At 45.5% G+C, this 23,099-nt stretch overlaps 1 long non-coding RNA gene across 1 annotated transcript; it reads left to right on the top strand.

The window, feature by feature from the left end:
• Nucleotides 1-780: 780 nt before the first annotated feature.
• LOC140916838 (uncharacterized) lies at nucleotides 781-22,262 on the top strand. The gene is made up of 3 exons (XR_012160667.2): nucleotides 781-922; nucleotides 20,562-20,937; nucleotides 22,061-22,262. It is a non-coding gene; the product is annotated as an uncharacterized LOC140916838 (long non-coding RNA).
• Nucleotides 22,263-23,099: the final 837 nt, after the last annotated feature.

Below are 23,099 nucleotides of genomic sequence, written 5' to 3'. Positions count from 1 at the left end.
AGGTGCCCCAGAGGGAATGAACAGAACAGGGAATCATCGAGTGATCCATCCCCTGTCGCTCATTCCCAGCTTCTGGCAAACAGAGGCTAGGGACACCATCCCTACCCATTCTGATTAAAAGCCATTGATGGACCTATCGTCCATGAACTTATCTAGTTCTTTTTTGAACCCTGTTAGTGTTTCCACTTCCAATTTTCAAGAGTTATTTCTCAGGCTGCTGTGCCCTGCTAGGAAGTGTAGTTTGTAGGAGATGGGACTACTGATGCTGAATGCCATGCAAGGATACCCCGAATTTCTCAGCACAGGGCACAGCTATTTTGGAGAAGCTCTGCTCTAAGCTCTTAGAATGAAATGGGCACTTTCTGAATGCCCTGAGTTTTTTGGTCTTTGTTTCTGTAGGCCAGAGGTTTCCACTGTCCAACCATTAGCATCTGCTGTCTACTTGTAACAAAAGTTCATAAACAGTGGCTCTTTGTAGGGGTCCCAATCCTGACCAAGCCCTGACACTCTCATGCAGGCAAAACGTCCATTGATGCTATTGCTCTGAGAGAGTGAAGCTTTCTCTACCTTGTCTTCCTTGGAGGTATGGTGCGGTACGGGGTGTTGCATGCACAAAGGTTGTCAGTGTGGCTCCTGGTAAGGTGTTCACTTCCATGAGATGAAACCTTTTTCTTTTTCAGGTTCAAGATCCGAGATGCAGCTTGGAACTACTTCTTCCTCCTGCTCTCCCTGCTAGTTCTTACAGCTTAGGTGAGGTCAAGGCCCCTAAAAGATTACTTAGAAAGGACTTGTACATAACTCCAGCTGAACTTGATGGGCATTTTGCCAGGGTGGAGACTTCATGATTGGACCCGAACTATTTCACCTTGGCAAGAGTGGGTTTTTTCAACCTGATGATGGATGGCTCCAGAGTGGGGAAAAGGTAAGAGGAGAAAACTTGAATTTAATGACTATAACAACAAACTTTATTGCAGTGATTTTATAGGGGAAAATATCTTACAATCTTCATTATATAACAATGTCCTGACAGACATGATGTCATTGCAGCTTAAAAGGTGTTTGAGTTGGAAAATCTTTCCAGCGGTATTATAAGGGGGCTGTTTAAATGATTAATAAGATTTATACATGTGATTTATTATCTGAAAATAAAAATGTACATTATGTATAAAATACATATGTATGGTATGATTGTATATATTAGTGTTACACGTGCTATATTGCTAGACAGGTATAAAAATAAATATGATTAACTTTAAAAGAAAAAATATGGCATTTGGTAAGAACATCATATATTTATACATCTGTGTCCTGACAGTACATATAAGAAAGAAGAAAGGGGCTAGACAGAATTTTATTTTGGATCAAATTTAATGAAATTTAAAAAAATTTAACGTTACTTGTTTTCCCTTATTCGTATTTCACCTTCCCCAAATCTTTGCTCTGCCTCTCCAAACTTAGAATATGTTTGAATTGTATGTCTTTACTAGACATGCCTGATGGCTAGAATAATAGTTTTTGTTGTTTCAATTTGTGAATGCTTATCTAACTCAAAATATCCAAATTTCATCCAAATATGTTGTTTTCTGGTCTCTGCCCAGAGGCAATTTTTTGTGCAATTTCAGCAAAATCTTTTTAGCTGTTTCTGAGTTCTGTGTGTGTTTTCCTTTGTAAAAACTCGAACACACAAAAAACCCATACCCATTTTTTCCTGAAAGGAATTTTGCCCAAGCATAACTTTACAATGTTCAAACCCAGTCTGTTTTGCTCATACCATAGGTTTTGCTCAAACATAGATTGTTTTGAGAATCTTTTGATATCTAAGTCACAAGCCAAGTTTCAAGGAAAGTGATTCAGAAGTTTAGAAATCCTCAAAGTTGCAATAGTTTCACACATTCAAATTTTCCTTTATTTTCTTTTCTCAGCCCAAAGCTTTGAAGGCTGAGGGTGCCCGCGGATTCAGATGTTCAGTTTTTACACTAATTTCAAATGTTGGTGGCACTATTAAGCACACAGAAAACTTTATAAATACATCAGCAAGACCAAGATCTTGTTAAATTCCCTTGTGGAAAAAGTCCATAGAATTTAAAAAGTATGAAACAAAGAGGGTTCTGTAGCAATGACTTTAAACACCTATAGAATTTAAGAGAGAATGAGATCCTGTCTATGGAGTTCTTAAACCAGCGTATAGAATTATATAGATACTCTGCATCAATCCAAACCAGGAGTCAGAAAACATTGATTCTCCTTCTTTTGAAAACGTTGGTCCTAGCTTGACTGAGACTCCGCTTCCTCCTGTAGAAACTGAAGATAGTTTGTTTTTTTTCTTCTTCCTTTTTTGTATTAGAAATAGCCATGTTAAATGTTCCAGTCTCGATGGGCAATCCAGTTAATTACTTCAGATGACCTGCAGTGGATGGCAGAGATACCATTGGGTTTGGATTGTTTGGGACATTGATCAATGAGGTGTTCCATAATTCGAAGTCCATTTCTGCAGTCACAAACAGGACTGTGTCACAGGCCCCTTTTATGGAGAAGGCAGGCGCACCTGCCACGTGACGTGCGGATGTGAATCAAAGCGGACCATGTTTTCTGTGGGAATGAAAACCTCTGGGTTATTTCATAGAATCATAGAATATCAGAGTTGAAAGGGACCTCTGGAGGTCATCTAGTCCAACCCCCTGCCCAGAGCAGGACCAATCCCAACTAAATCATCCCAGCCACGGCTTTGTCAAGCCTGACCTTAAAAACCTCTAAGGAAGGAGATTCCACCACCTCCCTAGGTAACGCATTCCAGTGTTTCACCACCCTCCTAGTGAAAAAGTTTTTCCTAATATCCAACCTAAACCTCCCACACTGCAACTTGAGACCATTACTCCTTGTTCTGTCATCTGCTATTACTGAGAATAGTCTAGATCCATCCTCTTTGGATCCACCTTTCAGGTAGTTAAAAGCAGCTATCAAATCCCCCCTCATTCTTCTCTTCTGCAGACTAAACATCCCCAGTTCCCTCAACCTCTCCTCATAAGTCATGTGCTCCAGACCCCGCATCATTTTTGTTGCCCTTTGCTGGACTCTCTCCAATTTCTCCACATCCTTCTTGTAGTGTGGGGCTCAAAACTGGACACAGTACTCCAGATGAGGCCTCACCAATGTCGAATAGAGGGGAACGATCACGTCCCTCGATCTGCTGGCTATGCCCCTACAGATACACCCTAAAATGCCATTGGCCTTCTTGGCAACAAGGGCACACTGTTGACTCATATCCAGCTTCTCATCCACTGTCACCCCTAGGTCCTTCTCTGCAGAACTGCTGCCTAGCCATTCAGTCCCTAGTCTGTAGCAATGCATTGGATTCTTCCATCCTAAGTGCAGGACTCTGCACTTGTCCTTGTTGAACCTCATCAGATTTCTTTTGGCCCAATCCTCCAATTTGTCTAGGGCCCTCTGTATCCTATCCCTACCCTACAGCGTATCTACCACTCCTCCCAGTTTAGTATCATCCACAAACTTGCTGAGGGTGCAATCCACACCATCCTCCAGATCATTAATGAAGATATTGAACAAAACCGGCCCCAGGACCAACCCTTGTGGCACTCCGCTAGATACCGGCTGCCAACTAGACATGGAGCCATTGATCACTACCCGTTGAGCCCGACAATCTAGCCAACTTTCTACCCACCTTGTAGTGCATCCATCCAGCCCATACTTCCTTAACTTGCTGACAAGAATACTGTGGGAGACCGTGTCAAAAGCTTTGCTAAAGTTGAGGAATAACACGTCCACTGCTTTCCCTTCATCCACAGAACTAGTTATGTCATCATAGAAGGCAATTAGGTTAGTCAGGCATGACTTTCCCTTGGTGAATCCATGCTGACTGTTCCTGATCACTTTCCTCTCCTCTAAATGCTTCAGAATTGATTCGTTGAGGACCTGCTCCATGATTTTTCCGGGGACTGAGGTGAGGCTGACCCACCTGTAGTTCCCAGGATCCTCCTCCTTCCCTTTTTTAAAGATGGGCACTACATTAGCCTTTTTCCAGTCGTCCGGGACTTCCCCCGATCGCCATGAGTTTTCAAAGATAATGGCCAATGTCTCTGCAATCACAGCCGCCAACTCCTTTAGCGCTCTCGGATGCAACGCATCCGGCCTCATGGACTTGTGTGTGTCCAGTTTTTCTAAATAGTCCCGAACCACTTCTTCCTTCACGGAGGGCTGGCCACCTCCTCCCCATGCTGTGTTGCCCAGCGCAGCAGTCTGGGGGCTGACCTTGTTTGTGAAGACAGAGGCAAAAAAAGCATTGAGTACATTAGCTTTTTCCACATCCTCTGTCACTAGGTTGCCTCCCTCATTCACTAAGGGGCCCACAAGTTCCTTGGCTTTCTTTTTGTTGCCAACATACCTGTGAAGAACCCCTTCTTGTTACTCTTAACATCCCTCGCTAGCTGCAACTGCAGGTGTCATTTAGCCTTCCTGATTTCATTCTTACATGCCTGAGCAATATTTATATACTCATCCCTGGTCATTTGTCCAATCTTCCACTTCTTGTAAGCCTCTTTTTTGTGTTTAAGATCAGCAAGGATTTCACTGTTAAGCCAAGCTGGTCACCTGCTATATTTACTATTCTTTCTACACATCGGGATGGTTTGTCCCTGTAACCACAATAAGGATTCTTTAAAATTTGGTTGAGTCCTTGAGGAAGTGTGTGTTTGGAATGTTGGCATCCTTGCATCTTGCTCACCATTGACCTCTGGGGGAGAACCCTGGGTGTTTGGGCTCTCACACTGCAAGCCAAAACGGTTTTCTAGTTTTGAGTCAGAATCTCGATGTATTATTTAGGTCTTCCTGTACTGGAAGATCCTTGTTCCGTTGAATACAATGGAACTTCCAAAGAAGTCTCACGTCATGGTGGATTTGGAGTGCATGGATGTGCACCAGTATGGAAAACCACATTTGTGGCATTGGTTTTACTGTGCCTGTAATGATCTGCATGGTGGTGTTGAGAGTCAGCAAGCCCTGTGTGGGAACTGTGTGTCCAGACACAAAGCAGTATTCTGCTGTGGAGTAGACAAAGACCAGTGAGGAGATCTGCAGAGTTTTTGCATCAGTCCTCCAGGTCTTTCCTGTCCATTTCTGGATGAGATTTACACATATTTTATTTTGTTGTGGATATTTGTCAGGTGCCAGTGGTATGTGAGGTGTCCGTCGAATATCAAACCAAGATATTTGGGGCTAGGATCATGTCTTATCTTCTGACCACAGGAGTTCACATGAGTTTCTGCCCTAGCCTTTCGATTGTTTGGACGGAATATTGACGCCACAGCCGTGGCGGGGGGAGGGGGGGCGTGGTTTTAGATACCAGTATAAGAAATATTCCTCCATGGTTCTAAGGTCCTTGGTTAGGATTTGTTCTATAATAGATAAATCCTGTGCCTGTACAGTCAGAGAAATGTCACCAGCATAGCCAAATTTCCATGGTGATGTTCGAGGAAGGTTGCTAGGGTGGATATTACACAGGATTGCTTCTAGGGTGGATATTACACAGGATTGCTCTGTGGTAGGCCAGCGCTGAGAGTGTGTGGCTTGCTGCCCTGGTCACCAAGGAAAATGTGAAAGCTAAGATTGGTCAGAATGTCTCGGAAGAATGTCATCATTGCATTGGGTGGGATAATATTGCTGGCTTTCAGGAGAAGGTTGTTCCTCCATACAGTGTCATAGGCAGCAGATAAGTTGATGAAGGCTGCCCCAGGCCTGAGGTTTCCCTGGAATCCTGCCTCAGTGTGTTGTTAAGTTTGTGAGTGCAGTGGCAGCCTGGTTGGCTTGTTCACTCCATAACATTACTCCTACAGGCGGCATGATCCTTGACAGTAATATATCTCTCCATGAGCTTGCGTGATGATGTTCAGAGGAATGATACGGGCCAATATGGTGGGGAATTACCGGTTGGCTTCCCAGGCTTGACAATGACCATAGCCTCACACCAGATCCTTGGGAAGGACCAGGAGGAATGGCTGTTAGAGAACAGTGCTGCCAGTCATTTCCATCCCTTGGCTCCAAAGTTTTTAAGAAATTCTGGAAAGATGCCATCAGGCCCTATGATTTTTCTTGCTCTCCTGAGTGAGAGGGCCTTGCCTACCTCCTCGACAGTGAAAGACAGTGATGGGCAGAGGATGTGAAGAGAGAGCTATTTGTCAGAGCTCTCTGAGTGCTTTGTGCTTCATAAACTTGTCCCCTGGTACTTGGGCATCCGTAAGAAGCCTATGATGGCCCCACAGCACGTGGTGGTTATGGAAATCACTGACGTACATAGCCAGGTGATAAGCTATGGGTAATGGGGAGAAGGTCAATCTATATTCAGTGGTTTACACACATTAACTACTGTTATCTAGCCAATTCTTACTGAGATGGTAAAGGTTCTGGAATTGCTCCTGGCATCTATCGTGTCATCGTCCTTTCTTATATTTACCTACTTCACAGGGGTAATGTGAGTCTTAAGGGCCTGACCCCGCTCCCACTGAAAGGAATGGCAAAACTCCCTTTGACTTGACTGGGGCAGTCAGTCCCTAGCTGCATAACAGTTATAAAATGCACAGTGTTTGTAAGGTCAGTAAGTGAGAGAGGTGGGAAGAGAATTGAGAAGCTCTGGTTTCCTACCCCTGTGCTTGTTCCTTTAGACAAGGGTTATCTCTAAGGAAACGCCTCCTTCTGCCCTTGAATCTCTCATGTGAAAACCCTGTAGAATTCTATCCTATCTATAGGCTTGATTGGTCCATCCTACAGAATCCTCACAAAGAACATCATCCTCTACGCAATTCAATAGGATGCATCTATAAAGCTTACACATTTCTATTAAATTCTACAAGCCAGTCCCATAAAGTTAATAATTGCTGGAAATAAAAGCTTTCTGGAGGTGGGGAAGGGTGGTGTTCAGGAGGTGGAATTTCCCTGTCCCGATCTGACCCCTTCCAATTTATTTTACTTGTAACGTATCATTTGGCTGATGATAGAGAGCAGAAAAACACAGTCTCCGGTGTAATAAAGAGCTGCCTTCCCGACCTCCCATTTGAACTGCCATGAACTCACATCCTCCAAGAGAGCCGCTAATATTTTCAATAATGCATTTTTGGCATCTCCTGACACTACTTAGAGTCATTAAAATAAAACTAAATGGAAAATGCATTTTGCCTCCTCCCTCCATTTCCATGGAGCAGATCTAATTATCTTTTTTAATAGCACTAATTGGTGGGCTTACAAATCCTGCTGCCGAGGCCATTGCTCTGAGCTTCTCTTTATCCCTCCTGCTGCCCCAGCCTCTTCTGCTGGATGGGATTTAAGTGTGGTTTGATAGTTTCTGAAAGTACTTTGACTTGTTGCCCTCTCTTCACTGAGGCTACCTGAGCTCTAAGACCTGTTGACAGAGGAGCTTTCCTTTGTCTTTGCAAATTGACCCAGCTGCACACTTGGCAAATAGACTCAGATGTGGAGCTTTTGTCTGAATGGCTCTTTCAGATGCATGCAGAGGAGAAGTAGGTTGAACAGACGCTAAGCTGGAGCCAGCAGCAGGAGAATGGAGTGGAATTTTCTCTGAGAATTCACTGCCAGGGAATGGGGCTAACCACTCCGACAAGGTATTTGCTTCCCTTTGGGAATAACATTCCTGCAGCCAATAGCTCATCATGATTCTGCATCTAAACTGGGAGTTAATTAGCCCACTGTATGAAGAGGAGATTTCCCCCCCTCCCCCGATTACACATACTAATCTCTCAGCGCACACACTCTTTGCACAGTGATTTGGGACACCTGGAAAAAGCATAATAACTGAATCCAAAGAGCCCCAAGTCTAGCAAGTGGGAGTTTGCCATCGGGAGCATTCACCATAACAGCCAAGTCAAAGTGAACATTGCAGAATATTCCTGGGGATTCCTGACTGCCAGATTTTGCTCTGCAAACCTGATTCTCAGCACTACACTGTCCTAGTCCCAGGCCACAGAACCGTGCCATGGGAGCTTCGTGTCCAATCAAAACAGCTTGCATTTTACACACTTGTAACAAACTGTGGGCAAACCAGCTAGGGCCCAAGAATCATCTGCAGAAACTAATCTGAGTTGGGATGGCAGGAAAACAAGGCAAAATTAATCAGATAATGTCTGTAATAAATTATCTGCCTGGCTCTAATTCTGCCCCATCTCACTCAGAGTTTTTAGGCACTGGTATCAAGGCGCAGGAAGGGTTGATTTTTAGGTAAGAGGATAGGTCAGATTGGAGACTGCACTGCAGAAATCCGGGCCTGAAATCTTTCCAAAGCTGGTTTTTCCTTTCAACGTTTCCCCCTAGGGTGAAGAGTTCTTCCTGTCGGAATTCACGCTGGGGCAGTATGGGAGAGCTTCCCTGGCTTTCCCAAAATGCCTTGCCACACAGACAGTGATGCAGCGTGGCAGCAAGTGTGGATGGCCCAATGCAGCTGAGACGCAGTTTGGCCAGGAACGATGGACTGCCCTGAGCTGTGTTTTCCGTAGCTGTGTCAGACGAGCCTGCGGCAGCACCGGAATGGGTTATCTCCAGAGCACAGACGAGGCCTAAGTCCCAGTCTGCCTTGGGGTCCCTCCTCTTTGTTCCAGTCTGGATGTTGTTTGACTCTCAGCTGCCTGGAACCGCTCTCCCTCCCGTCCCGCAGCTGGGGCTGAGCCTGTTTGCCTCAGCTCTTGAGGGGTTAGCCTAATGTTTGGCTACTGCCGAGCATTGAATCAGGAGGTAACCAGCCTTAATTCGCTGGCCGTGCTTTCGAAAGCACCACTTCCGCCACGTGTGTGGGCTGTCATAGCAATGTGTTCCTTGGAGCGTGGCCACGGAGTGATGCCGAATTCCTGCTAAGTACTGGGCCCTTTCACAGGAGAAATCCGCCTTGTCTTTGAATTAAAAAAAATAGTGTGAAAGGCAAGTGAGTGCTCAGTGTGGCCCTTGCCAGCCCTTCCATTCCCATTTTGGGAGTCTCCGGTGCGGGAGGGTGGCGTCACCGAGCCATCTGCCTGCCCTAAATTCCTCCCAAGACGTGGGGACAAGATAAATACCAGGGACAGCTACCACTGAACAACTTGTTAATGACTTTATAGCTGGTTAAATAAAATGGCCCAAATAAAACTACAGGAGCCCTTCACTACCTTTACATGGCTGTAAATATGTATTAACTCAACCACGATCAGCAATTACCCTAGCTTGGGAACAGTAAAAGGAGGCGCAGACAAAAGGACATTATTATCCTTGAAAACAAGTATGCAGATAAAAGGAATTTATTCCACTTTAGCTAATGAGTAGAGGCCTAGGTATGGAAATGGAGACCCTTTTACCTCCAGTTGCTTTAGAACGTCCATAAAGCGAGCCGAGGAGCAGTCTGCATTTCCTCCAGGAGGTGCAGGTGCATTGTCAAGACGCCCGCCCCTGAGAAGCCAGTTGTGCTCAGGGGGAGTTGGAGGAGTAACATTTCAATCAGTGTGAAAGGAAAATGGCTCGCTGTGAATGAGCTCACTGGCCAACCTCCTTCTCAAGGGGGCTTTTGAAGCCATTGTTGAAGGTGAGAAGCACGAGGAGAGGAGGTGGAGGTGAGGACGTTCTGTGATTTTTCATACATTGCACCCAGAAGGGAATCCTTGATAACCACAGCCAGACCTGTTCGCTGGGGAAACGCAACTCATCTCCTTTCAGAACCTCAGCTCAGAGGATATTGGGCTGGTGCCCTGCTCAGGGGGAGGGGAAGAAGGAAATATACCCAGGTGGAAGATGAAGGAGACGGACGGAGAGAAATACAAGTGTATACAGACGAGGTGATGATCCGAGAGAGAAGGGAAGAAGGACCAGAAAGGAGGAGGTGGGAAAAGTATAATGAAAAACAACTGCTGAGGGCTAAATTCTTCCTTGGTGTAATGCCTTTGGCTCAGCATATAGACATGGAATTTAACCGGGTGCTTTTGGCTTAGGATGTACACTGAATTATAGCTGGGGAGAACAACGTCAACAGAACCATTTTCCATCTGAGACTGCAGTTCTGGCAAAATCAACATCCTGCAAAATCACGTGTTTCCCCAGAATTCTGTATCAGAGAAACAAAGGAGAAATAAGTTCTGACAGTGTTGAATGACCATTTTTGGGAACAAAATGTTTCATTCTTTAATATTCTGTATTATAAAATATAAAAAAAAGTCAAAAACAAAAGAAAAATGTTTAGATTTCATCAAAATGAAACGCTTTGATTGATCTAAACAAAAAAGAAACTCAAAAATTCTGGAATGTTCTTTTTGCAGAGAACTTTGAAATGTTCAGGTTTCATCCCTAATCAGAAAAAAAACCCAAATCCATCGCTATCTCAGAACCCTCCATGAAACAGAATTTTGGTTCTCCGCCCAGCTCTACGCAGAATGGTAGGTACCCTTTTGTGCCAGACTGGCTTTCTGGGGTGATGAGTGTCTCTCATCTGTCTTGTCTGGCTGCCCAGCTAGCACTGCACCTGTCCTTGTTGCCCGAGTGCCCATGGAAAACGTAGACAGGTTTGCAAACTCGGAACAAGGTTTACAACCCCCAAAAATAGTGTGAGGGCCAGATCCTGAGCAGCTCCCCTGACTTCAGCAGAGAGATGCTGATTTACACCAGATCAGGATCTGGCCCTGAGAGTTCTGCAGAACTTTGCATGTCACAGGATTCGCCTGCCCCTTCTTACTGCTAGCGCTGATGTAGCTGTTCAGACATAGAATGTGGTAATAATTTCCCAACTCAGTTCAGGTCTTCTCCAATCAGGAGCCCTTCAAAATTCTCAACCTGGCCAAGCAAATTGTTGCACTGAAGACAAACACAGTGCTCTTGCCTGCAGCCAGACTCTCCCCACATCTGCTGATCTCTCCCGTCCTCAACAATCCCAGTGACCTTTTCCTGTAACCAACTCCCCTCAAAATGCCCCAGCCCAGCTCTCCAGCTGTTGACCTGTCCTTACTTCCTGCCTGCAGGAGTCGTGACACACCCTCAGCTGCCAACTCCCCTGCAGACTCCCCCCAGATTCCTGGGCACGTGCACACCTGTCTCTGCCCACTCTGGCACCTGGTTTTCTCCTCAACTCAGCAAATGTCTTCCCATCTGCTCCACCTCCCACCTGGAGCTCATGTCTGGAAGTCAGTGAGCCTTTCAGGCAGGAGGTAAGTAGGGCCAAGATGGGATCCATGATAGGAAGGCCCAGTGGACACTGGAACGTTTTACTGTTATCACACTTTTGCTTAGGGATATGATTTTTTTAAAAAAATCAAAATAGTTATACCAGTAAAAGCTCTAGAGCGAATCCAGTTTATGCCGGTATAAAGGTGTGTGTCTGTGTCCGTGGCCGTGTAGCTTTTCCCCCATCCCAGACAGAAACAGATGATACAGAAAGGGGAATAAGCAATACCAACATGAGGCACCTTCTAAGGGCTTGTCTACACATGCAGCTGGTACTGCTTTAGTCACACTGCCATAGTTAAAGCATAAGAACGGCCATCCTGGGTCAGACCAGAGGTCCATCCAGCCCAGTATCCTGCCTTCCAACAGTGGCCAATGCCAGGTGCCCCAGAGGGAATGAAAAGGACAGGGAATCATCAAGTGATCCATCCCCTGTCGCCCATTCCCAGGACCAACCCTCCAGTGTGGATGCGCTTGATATTAGTTTCTACCGCAGTACGGTCTAGAGGCCACACCCCATTATGCTGGGCACTGTACAAACACAGACCAAACCCTGGTCTCCAGGGGGCCTACCACAACTGAGTCCAACCTCAGTCAAGGCTTTTAGGGGCTACAGGAATACAAATAATCTGGTTGATCCGCAGTTGGTGTAAATCAGTGTAGCAATATTGACTTCAGTGCAGTGACCCCAGTTAGCACCAGCTGAGTATCTGGCCCAGTGATTCTGAGATTCACTCGTCCCCCGTGAATAACCCCTTTGTTCTCCCTGGAGATCTCATCACTTGTTTTTATCTTTGCATTTGGCATTTAAGAAAGCCTGACACAAACTCATGCAAGAAAGCACAAGTGGGAATAAACCAGGCTCCAGTTCCTTCCTTACCTCTTCATTCGCTCTTCCAAGGGGAAGGGGGTGGTTGGGTGAGTGCCAGAGTGGGGTGTGTAGAAGGAATTGTGGTCAGGGGCCAGCACAAACAATATTGGGAAAGGTCCACCAGATTTCCAGCCTTCACCTCATGTAATCCCTCAGCAGTTTCTTGTTGTTGGTTGGTTGGTGCTGGCTTCTAAAAACTCTGAGGCAGGTTTGCAGATGGGGAACTCTTTGCCAGAGGATGTTGTGAAGGCCAAGACTATAACAGGGTTCAAAAAAGAACTAGATACGTTCATGGAGGATAGGTCCATCAATGGCTATTAGCCAGGATGGGCAGGGATGGTGTCCCTAGTCTCTGTTTGCCAGAAGCTGGGAATGGTCGACAGGGGATGGATCACTTGATGATTCCCTGTTCTGTTCATTCCCTCTGGGGCACCCGGCACTGGCCTCTGTCGGAAGACAGGATACTGGGCTTGATGGACCTTTGGTCTGACCCAAAATGGCCATTCTTATATTCTTATATTGTATACAGGGCATGTGTGTGTGAGCTCATCTGGAAGGACATTGCCTCTATCACGAATACTGCATGCATGCTATTAAAAATGAGCTAACCTAGAAAGGATAAATAGGTTCCTTTTTTCCCCTGCAGAGGAGGACCGTAAATCAAAGGTTTAAGCCTAACTCATTGATATCATAGTTAATTTGCTTTTTGGGAACTCTGAGGGCGCAAAGGGGCAAAACAACCTGCTGGAAGCAACTGGTACCATTATCGGAGCCTCCTTTTGCTTCCAAACACTATGCTTCAGCCAAAAACTTTGTTAAAAAAAATATTTTTTTTTGGAAGTTGCTTTGTCATTCCTGAGAAATTCCTGCATTGGCAAATCTAAACTAATGACTCCCTGGTAGAGCTGGTCAGGAAATTTCCAGCGAAAATATTTTTTAATTGGAAAATGCCAGTTTCTTGAAACCAAAACTGTTTGCGAGAAGGGATTGAGGGTCCTTGACTTCTCCTGTTCTGAAAAAGATTGGGGGGGGGGGGTTTCAAAGTTGTCCAAACATCCCATTTTGGTTCAAAACAACTTTTCATTTAGAAATTTAAGTTAATTCATAGTTGGGGGGGGGAGTAAGGGGGAGCAGGTCAACATCAAAACAAAACGTTTCAATTGACCCGATCCAAATTTTGGGTTTTTTTCCAGATTTTTTGGTTAATAAACAATTTTGAGATTAGGAGATTTCATCACAGTTTAGGCTGGGGAGACTTTTCAAATCTCAAAAATCCTCCTGGGATGGGAAAACCATTTCCCACTCAGCTCTGCTCCCCAGCTCCAAGCTCTCTCCCCACTTTGAGCTAGCTGCTTGGCATTGCAGGCTAGACATGTGGATTCGTCTTTGAGCACCTTGAGCTGTCTTGGCATACTAAGGCATTGTGATTGCCTAACTGCTCTCCAGGCAGAAGGCGTGTATGGGTGGCATACATTCTGTGCTTGGTTTCGTACCAGTGATACGCATGTGAACATACCCACCCTGGCTACCCACAAGCAATGAACCACACAGAAACCTCTGTAGTCCTCAATGGATTGGGTGGGCATATATAGCTTATTTTATGAGGACTAATTCTCCTGTCCCTAACGATCATCATGATTTAACCCTCTTGCAGCAATGGAGGAGCACTGAGCCTTCACAACTCCCCTTGAAGTCCGTGAGAAATGCAGGCACTGAGCCCCTCTGGAAATCAGTCTTTAGAAATCCCTGACTCCAAAGGCCATAGGGCCAGGGTAGTCAATAGGCGGACCGTGGGCCAAATCCAGAGCCCCAGGCACTTTTGAACAGACCACAACATCTTTTTATTTACTTATGATCACTATTGTTTTATTTTTGTATTATTCTCTCTGGAGTCTGGACCTTGACTATGCCTTGACCAAGAAATTTGGACTTTGACAAAAAAAATAATTGATAACCCCTGCCATAGGATGACATAAGTGTGGGAAGCAAAGGTCAGGACAGTCGTATTTGTGCTTGTGAACATCCCTGCTGGGCAGGGTGCCACGTCAGTGACTGCCAGAGAGGTGGCAGTCCAAATGGTGCCATCTCCCAAATCACATTTCGCTACCACGAGAAACTTCCTTCCCCAGGTTTCTTCACACTTGGTTGGTGAAGTTAAGGACAAAAGTTGGCTTCGTTCCAGAGATAGGACAACAACCCACGGGTCCTGATAAAACCCTGTTTGTTTCCTCAGCTTGGTGCCTGTGTCCGAAGTGCCCTTTCCAACATCCCTTCTCCCAATATTTAACAAGTGTGACACACAGTTTCATTTTAATTCAGGGTGCATTGAAGCAACTGTGTTAGCTTTCATTATTCAAGGCCTAGCCGTGCCGCCTGTCCACTCCACCCACGGCTCCTTCGCTGCTCAGTTAACATGGGGGTGAGGGTTACTGACTTCATGAACATTTCTTTTAAAATGGCTGTAGAGACAGACCGGCAGGTTCTGTTTGGATTTGCAAAAAGTAAATGACATTTAACAGCAGCTTTGCCTAGCGAGTAGCTGCAACGGGGTACCTTTCTCTTTGCTCCACATCATGGGACACAGTGGAAGTTCTGTGCATGGAATCAGTAGAGCCCTGCGCCGACACAAAATGTGTATCCTCATCCGATCTGCCATCTGCAAACATGGTGCCCGGATAGCCGCAGATATCAAGCAGGCAGCCGCAGATTTGCAGGGCTCTAGGAATCAGTACAGACTGTGCAGTACGCATGGACAGGACAGCAGTCTACACAACAGTTCAGGATGGAATGCGAGGAAGAAGCTTGTGTCCATTTGACTCTTCGGGAGGGGGATTTAAAGAGGCAGAATGCAGCTACTCAAGCTGGTGTTTGGCCAGGATACCAGGGCTAAGCCCCTTATTAATGACCAATTATTATCATTACTAGTTCTCGTTACTTATTACTGCTCTTATGGAAAGGGCCATGGGATCTTTAGTGATCAGACGTGACAAGGACCTTGATTTAACATCCAATCCACGAGGATGGCCAGAGTACGAGAGTCCTTAGCACCATGCTGGGGGACTGGAATCAAAGCAGTGACGGGGACGGGAGAGCGGCCCCTCCACCCCACTTCCTGCAGCACCTCACTGGGGCCTTGGAGTCACCTACGGAAACAGCACTACTGCTTCCTGCGGCACCCTGGCGGCCAAGGTCCATGAGCGTCTCCCACCCATACGCTGACCAGGTCTGATCACAGAATCACGGAATATCCAGGTTGGAAGGGACCTCAGGAGGTCATCTAGTCCAACCCCCTCCTCAAAGCAGGACCAATCCCCAACTAAATCATCCCAGCCAGGGCTTTGTCAAGTCTGACCTTAAAAACCTCTCAGGAAGGAAATTCCACCACCTCCCTAGGTAACGCGTTCCAGTGTTTCACCACCCTCCTAGTGAAAAAGTTTTTCCTAATATCCAACCTAAACCTCCCACACTGCAACTTGAGACCATTACTCCTTGTTCTGTCATCTGGTACCACTGAGAACAGTCTAGAGCCATCCTCTTTGGAACCCCCTTTCAGGTAGTTGAAAGCAGCTATCAAATCTCCCCTCATTCTTCTCTTCCGCAGACAAAACAATCCCAGTTCCCTCAGCCTCTCCTCATAAGTCATGTGCTCCAGACCCCTAACCATTTTTGTTGCCTTCCGCTGGATGCTTTCCAATTTTTTCACATCCTTCTTGTAGTGTGGGGCCCAAAACTGGACACAGTACTCCAGATGAGGCCTCACCAATGTTGAATAGAGGGGAATGATCACGTCCCTCGATCTGCTGGCAATGCCCCTACTTATACAGCCCAAAATGCCATTGGCCTTCTTGGCAACAAGGGCACACAGTTGACTCATATCCAGCTTCTCGTCCACTGTCACCCCTAGGTCCTTTTCTGCAGAACTGCTTCCTAGCCACTCGGTCTCTAGTCTGCAGCAGTACATGGGATTCTTCCGTCCTAAGTGCAGGACTCTGCACTTGTCCTTGTTGAAGCTCATCAGATTTCTTTTGGCCCAATCCTCTAATTTGTCTAGGGCCCTCTGTACCCTATCCCTATCCTGATCCTGCTTAACATGTGAGAGCATGTGAGGTCACTGCCCAAGGCGCTATCATTGCAGAGTCTGCATGACCTGTGGTGAAAAGGGAAAAAATATACACAACAAAACAAAGGTAAGATTGTACAGCAGGGGCATGTTGGACACACGCTGCAGATGTGACCACAGCAGGCACCAGGCTATTGGGGAGATGAAGGAAAGTGTCATGCGAAACAGCAACGTAGTTGTGTTACAGGAAGACGTGTGATGCTGGCAACATTTGAAAGCTGTCCCTGCAATTTTGCAGAGTTAGCAGGTCCCCACTGTAATGAAATTTTAATGGGAAAAGGCACAACTGTTACCAAATGTTTTCAGGAGCTTAGGTCTGACCTGGTTTGCTCTGCAGGGCCAGCTGACTTGGGGGCATCACGTGGCTGTGCTCCATAGGGAGCCAGGGAAGCTAAACCTGGCTCTGATTTGTAGGCAAGTAGGAAGCAGACACGGAAGGGAACTCTTGTAACACTCCAGTGAAGGAGGTCTTGGCTCAGGAGCAGTGTGCCAAGGAGGGGAAAAGGTGAGGCCCAGCATTTTGATCCAAGCCCTCCTCTAGTTTTCTTAGCACTCTGCGTAGGTGAGAGATGGCCAGGCCCCAGAGGAAGCCCCAATTCCCTAAGAACTGTGATAAGAGTCAGGGGTTGGCTGCTGCGATCTGGTGAGATCTGCTTCCACCTGACATGACTAACACTAGGACAGCCAGCTCCCACGTTAGTCCTGGCATGGGCACATTATGGAGATTAGGGGATATAAGCCAACAGGATGAGCCAATCTCAAACAATCTCCCTTTTATCTCTGGCACAAAAGGGCTTTTCTCCAGCACAGAGCAGGCACGGCCTTCCCTCGCAGCCCTTTGATAGTTAGTGTGGCCACTGCATAGAAAAGTTTGTTCGTTGTCTGCACTGCTGCTGGACTTCCCCTGTGTGTCCCCACCAGATATAGCGTGGTGTGCTGTGGGGCTTTTTTTTTTTTTTTTTGGGTGGGGGGTGTAAATATATTCTAGTTCAAGCTAAACACACGGAGCAGAAAACCCCGCTCCAATGCCATCATACAGCCAATGCTGTCCAGTGACCATTAGTAGCGCTCGTTTCCTTCTGCTTGACCTTGAGACCAGCTTCTGTTATGCACTGTAATTAACACGGGAAGATCCCCTGCTTTTGCTGTCCTACCACTGAGGAGAGTGCACTGGTACTAGCAGCTCATAATTCATAAAGTCTAAGGCCAGAAGGGACCGTTAGATCTAGTCTGGCATTCTGTGCATCACAAGGCATGGAACTTTCCCCAAAAATTCCCACAGCAGATCTTTTAGACAAACAGCCAGTCCTGATAGAAAAATGCTCAATGATGGAAAATCCACCATGACCCTTGGTAAGTTTGTTCCAAGGGTTAATTATCCTCCCTGTTAACATTTTACATCGTATTTCCAGTCAGAATGTATTTAGCTTCCACTTCCAGCCATTGGATCTTGTTAGACTTTCCTCTGCTAGACTGAAGAGCCCGTTATTAAATATTTGGTCCCCACATAGGTACTTACAGACTGTGAACAAGTCACCCTTTAACCTTCTCACTAATAGATTGAGCTGCTTCCATCTATCACTGTAAAGCAGGCTTTCTAATGCTTTAATCACTCTCGGGCTCTTCTCTGAACCATCTCCAATTTATCAACATCCTTCTTGAATTACAGATGCCACAACTGGACACAGTATCCCAGCATCGGTTGCATCAGTGCCCCAATATTGAGCCCAATAACTTGTGACTGGCTAAAGAATATCTTCCAAAAAAGGCATCCAGGCCTGATTTGAAGACATCAAGAGATGTAGAATCCACCAGTTCCCTGAAGAGTTTGCTCCAATAGTTAATCACCCTCATTCTGCATCACTGCCCTGTCCTCATCATTGTTTACCCATCAGCCAATCTTTGGGTCATGCACAAACTTCCATTGTGATTTGATATTTACTCCTAGACCTGATGAACCTGCAGAACTCTCCTCGAAACACCCCCGTTCCAGGCTGATCCCCATTGACGACTACTTTTTGAGATCTGTAAATTAGCAGGTCTTAATCCATTTAATGGGGTCTGTTGATATTGCACAGTGCTGCCTTTTTAACCAGAATGTCCTGCAGTACTTAGACTTTTGTAAGGCATTCGACTAAGTCTATTACATCTATTCAGTTTCCTTTGTCAGTGACATCAAATCTCATCATGGACTGAAATCAGGCTTGTTTGACAAGAACTATTTTCATTAAAACCATGTTGACTGGCAAAAATTATATTCCTATCCTTTAATTCGTTATTAATTGAGTCTCATATCAGCTTTTCTATTTTTCCTGGCACCAATTGTTACCTGTGTCATCCTGCTTTCCCTTTCTGAATATTATCACAACAATAACATTCTTCCAGTCTTCTGCAATTTCCCTGGTATTCTAAGATATATTCAAAATTAACATCAGTGGACAAGGGATCTCCTCAGCCAACTCTTTTAGACCTTTGGGTGCAAGTTATCTAGACATGCTGATTTAAAAATATTTATCCCTTGTAGATGTTGTTTGACATCCTCCTTAGTTACTAATAAGCTGGAAATACTTCACGTCCTGATTCTTTCCAAATATAGAACAGAAATATTTATTGAATATTTCTTCCTTTGCTGCGTCATTATTAACAATTTTCTACCTCTGTCCAATAATGGACCTATCCATTGCTAGGATTTCTTTTGTTCCTAATATACTTTAAAAATGCCTTCTTATTGTCCTTAGCCCTGCAAACCATGGCCTGAACTAGACAGAACGCAAGAGGTAACACTGGGGGGTCAGTCCCATGTTGGACAGTGGTTGTACTAGATTAAGATTGTAGGAAACAAATTCTTTTCTGAGTTACAGGAGTGTAAATCCAGTCACTCCACTGACTTCAGTGGAGTTATTCTGGTTTTACACTGGTGAAGTCAACAGCCGAATCTGGCCCTAAGTCTCTTCATCTCCAGTTTGTGGTGGTGATGATTATGGTAAAAAATACTTCAACTTATTTACAGTAGCAGCTTTTCCTCCACGGAACTCCAAATGGTACAAAAAGAGTGTCCTAGCGAACGTCCGTAGCCCCGTTTCATAGCAAGGGGCTGGTTCAAGCACAGTTCACTTCTGACCTTAAGAGCTGTAGGAAGTGATTTCCAAAGGAGCCTAGGGGAGTCAAGGTGCTCAAATCTCAGGGGCCTAACTCCCTTTTGAAAATCCCAGCCATGAAAGTTAGTGATGGGCACCCCACAAAGAACTTTAGCCCTGCTCCACCATTTCACACACACTTGTGGAGGTGTGACTTGTTATACTGTGTCTCCCTGGAATTTACTATAACCAGCGAAAAACAATGAGTGAAATTCTGACCCCATTGACGTCAATGACAGAATTCCCATAGAGTTCAATGGGGCCAGGATTTCACCAGTGGTTTTGCTGAGAGTAGGTTAGGGAGCAGAAGCCAGGAGTTCCTGAATTCCAATCCCAGCAGCTGTGTCTCTCTATGTCCTTAGGCAAGTTATTTCCCCCCGCTGTGCCTCAGTTTCCCCATCTGTAGAAAAATACTGTAAATACTAACACTATACTTTCTCTAGGGCATGTGGGAGTTTAATTCATTGTAACTGGAGCTAGCTAAAAATCATTGAGAGAATAATTCTTCAATGAATGTTGCTTCTGTCACGTACAGTATGTGTCCCATCTGCAGATTGCTGGCTGAATATTATTCACTGAATAAATTAACTGGCTGACAGAATTAGTCCCAGGATAATTTATTTGATTAATACATTTTCTGATGCTCATCCAGCTCTGGTTATTACATAGCTGGACTCAAGCTCCAAAACTCAGATCTGTGTTTCGAACTGCCCAGAGGTCTGTTGTTCAGTTCCAGCGTCGGGTTGCGGGGCCCATCCTGAGGCCATTAAAGCTCTTTGAAGTGCTATGACTAATTAGCCCCAGTTTTGATGTCTGTAGAATGTAACTGGAAATCTAACAGGAACAAGCGCCCTCACAATTTCCACTGCTTCTGACGTCTGGCACAGCTGTAATTAGCACCAGAGCATCTCTGTCACCGTGCGCCAAGATTTCTTGCCACCGCAACTGGAAGGTGGAAGTGCGACGGCAGCTCTGGCTCTGAAATGTCACTGCGAGGGATGATCAATGCACATCTCAGAACCACCAGGGAGGGGCTGTTCTAGAAATGGGCAAGGGTGAGGGAAGGTGAGTCTGGAGGCCTGAGTGCTGCTATTCCTGACTGTCGAGTTGGCCAACTCCCTTTAAGCCAAAATTTCAAAACTAGCCTCTAATTTTGGATGCCTCCATGTTTGTATCCTCAGCTTGAATTTGTTCAGTTTGGTTTGGCGTCATTTTTTGTTGTTGTTGTTTTTTCTCCTTTCAGATGGTGTCCCTCTCTTTGAAGGCTCATGTTGCAGTTCCCCCGTAATGAACCTTCCTTGAAGAAAGCTCGGCGCTGGAGGAATGGAAGGTGGAGCAGCGTGGATGCTAGAATGCAGTAGTATTTCCTCCTGAGCGAAGAGAGACTCTTCTTCCTGTAATCTCCTTGTCTCTCCGTCTGAGGAGATATTAGCCAAGACTCACAGATGGGATCGTTTACAGTTTCCTTTTGGGCAGCCTTGGCCCTTTCAGATTTTGTTTATTCAGGCGAGGTTTTCAAACAAGTGAGGGCGGAGCAGCGAAGGGCTCTCCTCAGATATGCTCATTTGGATTATTGGTGCTGCAGGTCCGGTGGCCGATCTGACACAAAATGATGGATGGTAAGATCGCCTTGTGTGCTAGCTGTAAACTTGGCAGGATTGGAAAATTGTGACGTGGGAGGCTGTTTTCTTTGCTAGGCCTTAAATCCCTGTTCTCAAAGTAATCCAGAGAATGGAATGCTGTGGTCATTACTAACCAACAAACGGAAAATCCATTCAAAATGGAAGGCAGCTTGCCTTGTTCACAGTCAAATGTCTGGAGGGTGGTTACTTTGGAGGTTTGTTTGTTTTTTTTAAGAAAACACAAAACCCAAGTCAAAATTTGCTTCAAAAGAAAACAGATTTTAGAGAAGTCAGAGCGGCCTGCAGCACGGAAACATTTGCCGTTTCTGTAAGTGGTTCCCTACCCATAATGAATCTATGAACAGAGCTGACAGCAAGCAACAGAGTGTCATAGTCATTTCTATGGGCAACATTATGGGTAATTCTCCTAGCAGCTATGAGTTAAATAAGTAGTTTAGAACAGAATAAAACTGTCTGGTACATTTCTCCCTCTAGTCCTGGGAGCGATACAGATAGGCCAGAATCATACAACTGTCACTCTCAGAGGTAAGCATTTACCTGTACAAGGAGTCCTGTAAGGATGAGGCCTTTTCCTGTAGCCATATGGTAAGGCCTACGGCCTTTGTCTGCAGCCAGATTGGGAGAGCACCAGCCATAAACCAAGAAGCAGGAAGTCACATCCTCACAGTCCATCTAAATTACATTAAAATCTCATATCAGGCTGCTAAGAAGGAGACCCCGTCCTAATAGCACCTGCCATCACCAGATAAGTAAACAGATCTTAAGATGGTTAAAGAAAACTTAGTTTGATAGCATCTGTCTGACAAGAAATCACTTATCAATAGTTGTGATTGTGAAATCCTCATTTCTTTAATGTTTTATCTTTATGGTCCTCACTTCTCTATTGTTTGTCTGTATGATCCCTGGTTCCTCAATTGTTTCTGTCTGTTACATCATTAATTTTGCTGGGTGTAAATTAATTAAGGTGGTGGGGTATGATTGGTTAGAGAATTTTGTTGCAATGTTAGGACTGGTTAGTAATATTTTAGTAAAATGATTGGTTAAAGTACCGCTAAGCAAGACTCGAGTTTCACTTTATAAATTGGGGTCCAAATTTAAGGAAGTTCTTTGGAACCAACTCCAGGACACAGCCCCAAGATCAGAGCTGCCAGACCTCAACACTCTGCCAATGACACCGTGCAGAACCTGGAGTCCCCCAGATGGACCTGATTCTGACTGGCCATCAAGAAAAGTTCATCTGCCTTATTGGGAGTGGTGAGCATTGTATGTGTAACCTGTGCATTCTGTTCTGGTGATTGTTAATAAACGGATATTAAGGATATTACTGTGTAAGGCTCTTTCACTGGTAAAAGACCCTGTAAACCCTCAAAAGATTAAGACCTGAGTCCAGAGGGAATGGGTGTTTGCTCTGAGTCCAGAAAGAATGGGGGTTTACCCCTCCGTTGGCTCCGGGCTCTACTCCTCCAGGCTCCAGGTAAAGTTAGAGTGTCTAAATTAAGAGGGTTACACCTTGAGCCCTAGGAACTAGGTAGAGGTGCGTGCCCTAGAGTGTGCAAGTGACAGAGAATTTTGTGCGGGTAACAGTCCCACTGATTACCGTGAGAATGTGCTCACCTATGTGTGCAATGGATGCCCCATCCAGTCCTAATGAAGGAGCTCAAGATGCAAAGTTTATGTCTGAAATTGCATTCCGCTGCAGTGTGGGTCTGTGCAGTTGAGGGGGATGAGACAGCCCATTAAAGATGTACCATAGGATCCAGCCAGAGTGTGTCTTGAAGGGACTTCCCACAGGAGACTGCCCCGAACTCTGAGCCAGAGCATGTTTTCAGCATTGCACCAAACTCAACTAGTTTCCGGAGACAGGGCCCAACAGCACCATTTATTCAGTTTCGGTTCAGGCACGTTCACATGTCACTGTCCTGCAGGTCAATTTCCAACAACACCCAAAGTCTCACAATAATTCATTGAGAACCAATGCGTCCTGGCAGGTTCATCAATGACATTCCCATGGGAGCTCTGTGGCACCTCAGAAAAGCTCCCTACTGACTTGGGCTGGTTTTCATAACAGTAACAAACCCTGTATGAGTGAGAATTCCTTGGGCTTGCCATTCACATAGACACGGGCTCGCACTGCACAA

The sequence above is a fragment of the Lepidochelys kempii genome, chromosome 9 (assembly GCF_965140285.1).
Source record: "Lepidochelys kempii isolate rLepKem1 chromosome 9, rLepKem1.hap1, whole genome shotgun sequence".
NCBI lineage: Eukaryota > Metazoa > Chordata > Testudines > Cheloniidae > Lepidochelys > Lepidochelys kempii.
This window is presented reverse-complemented; position numbering and strand designations above follow the sequence as displayed.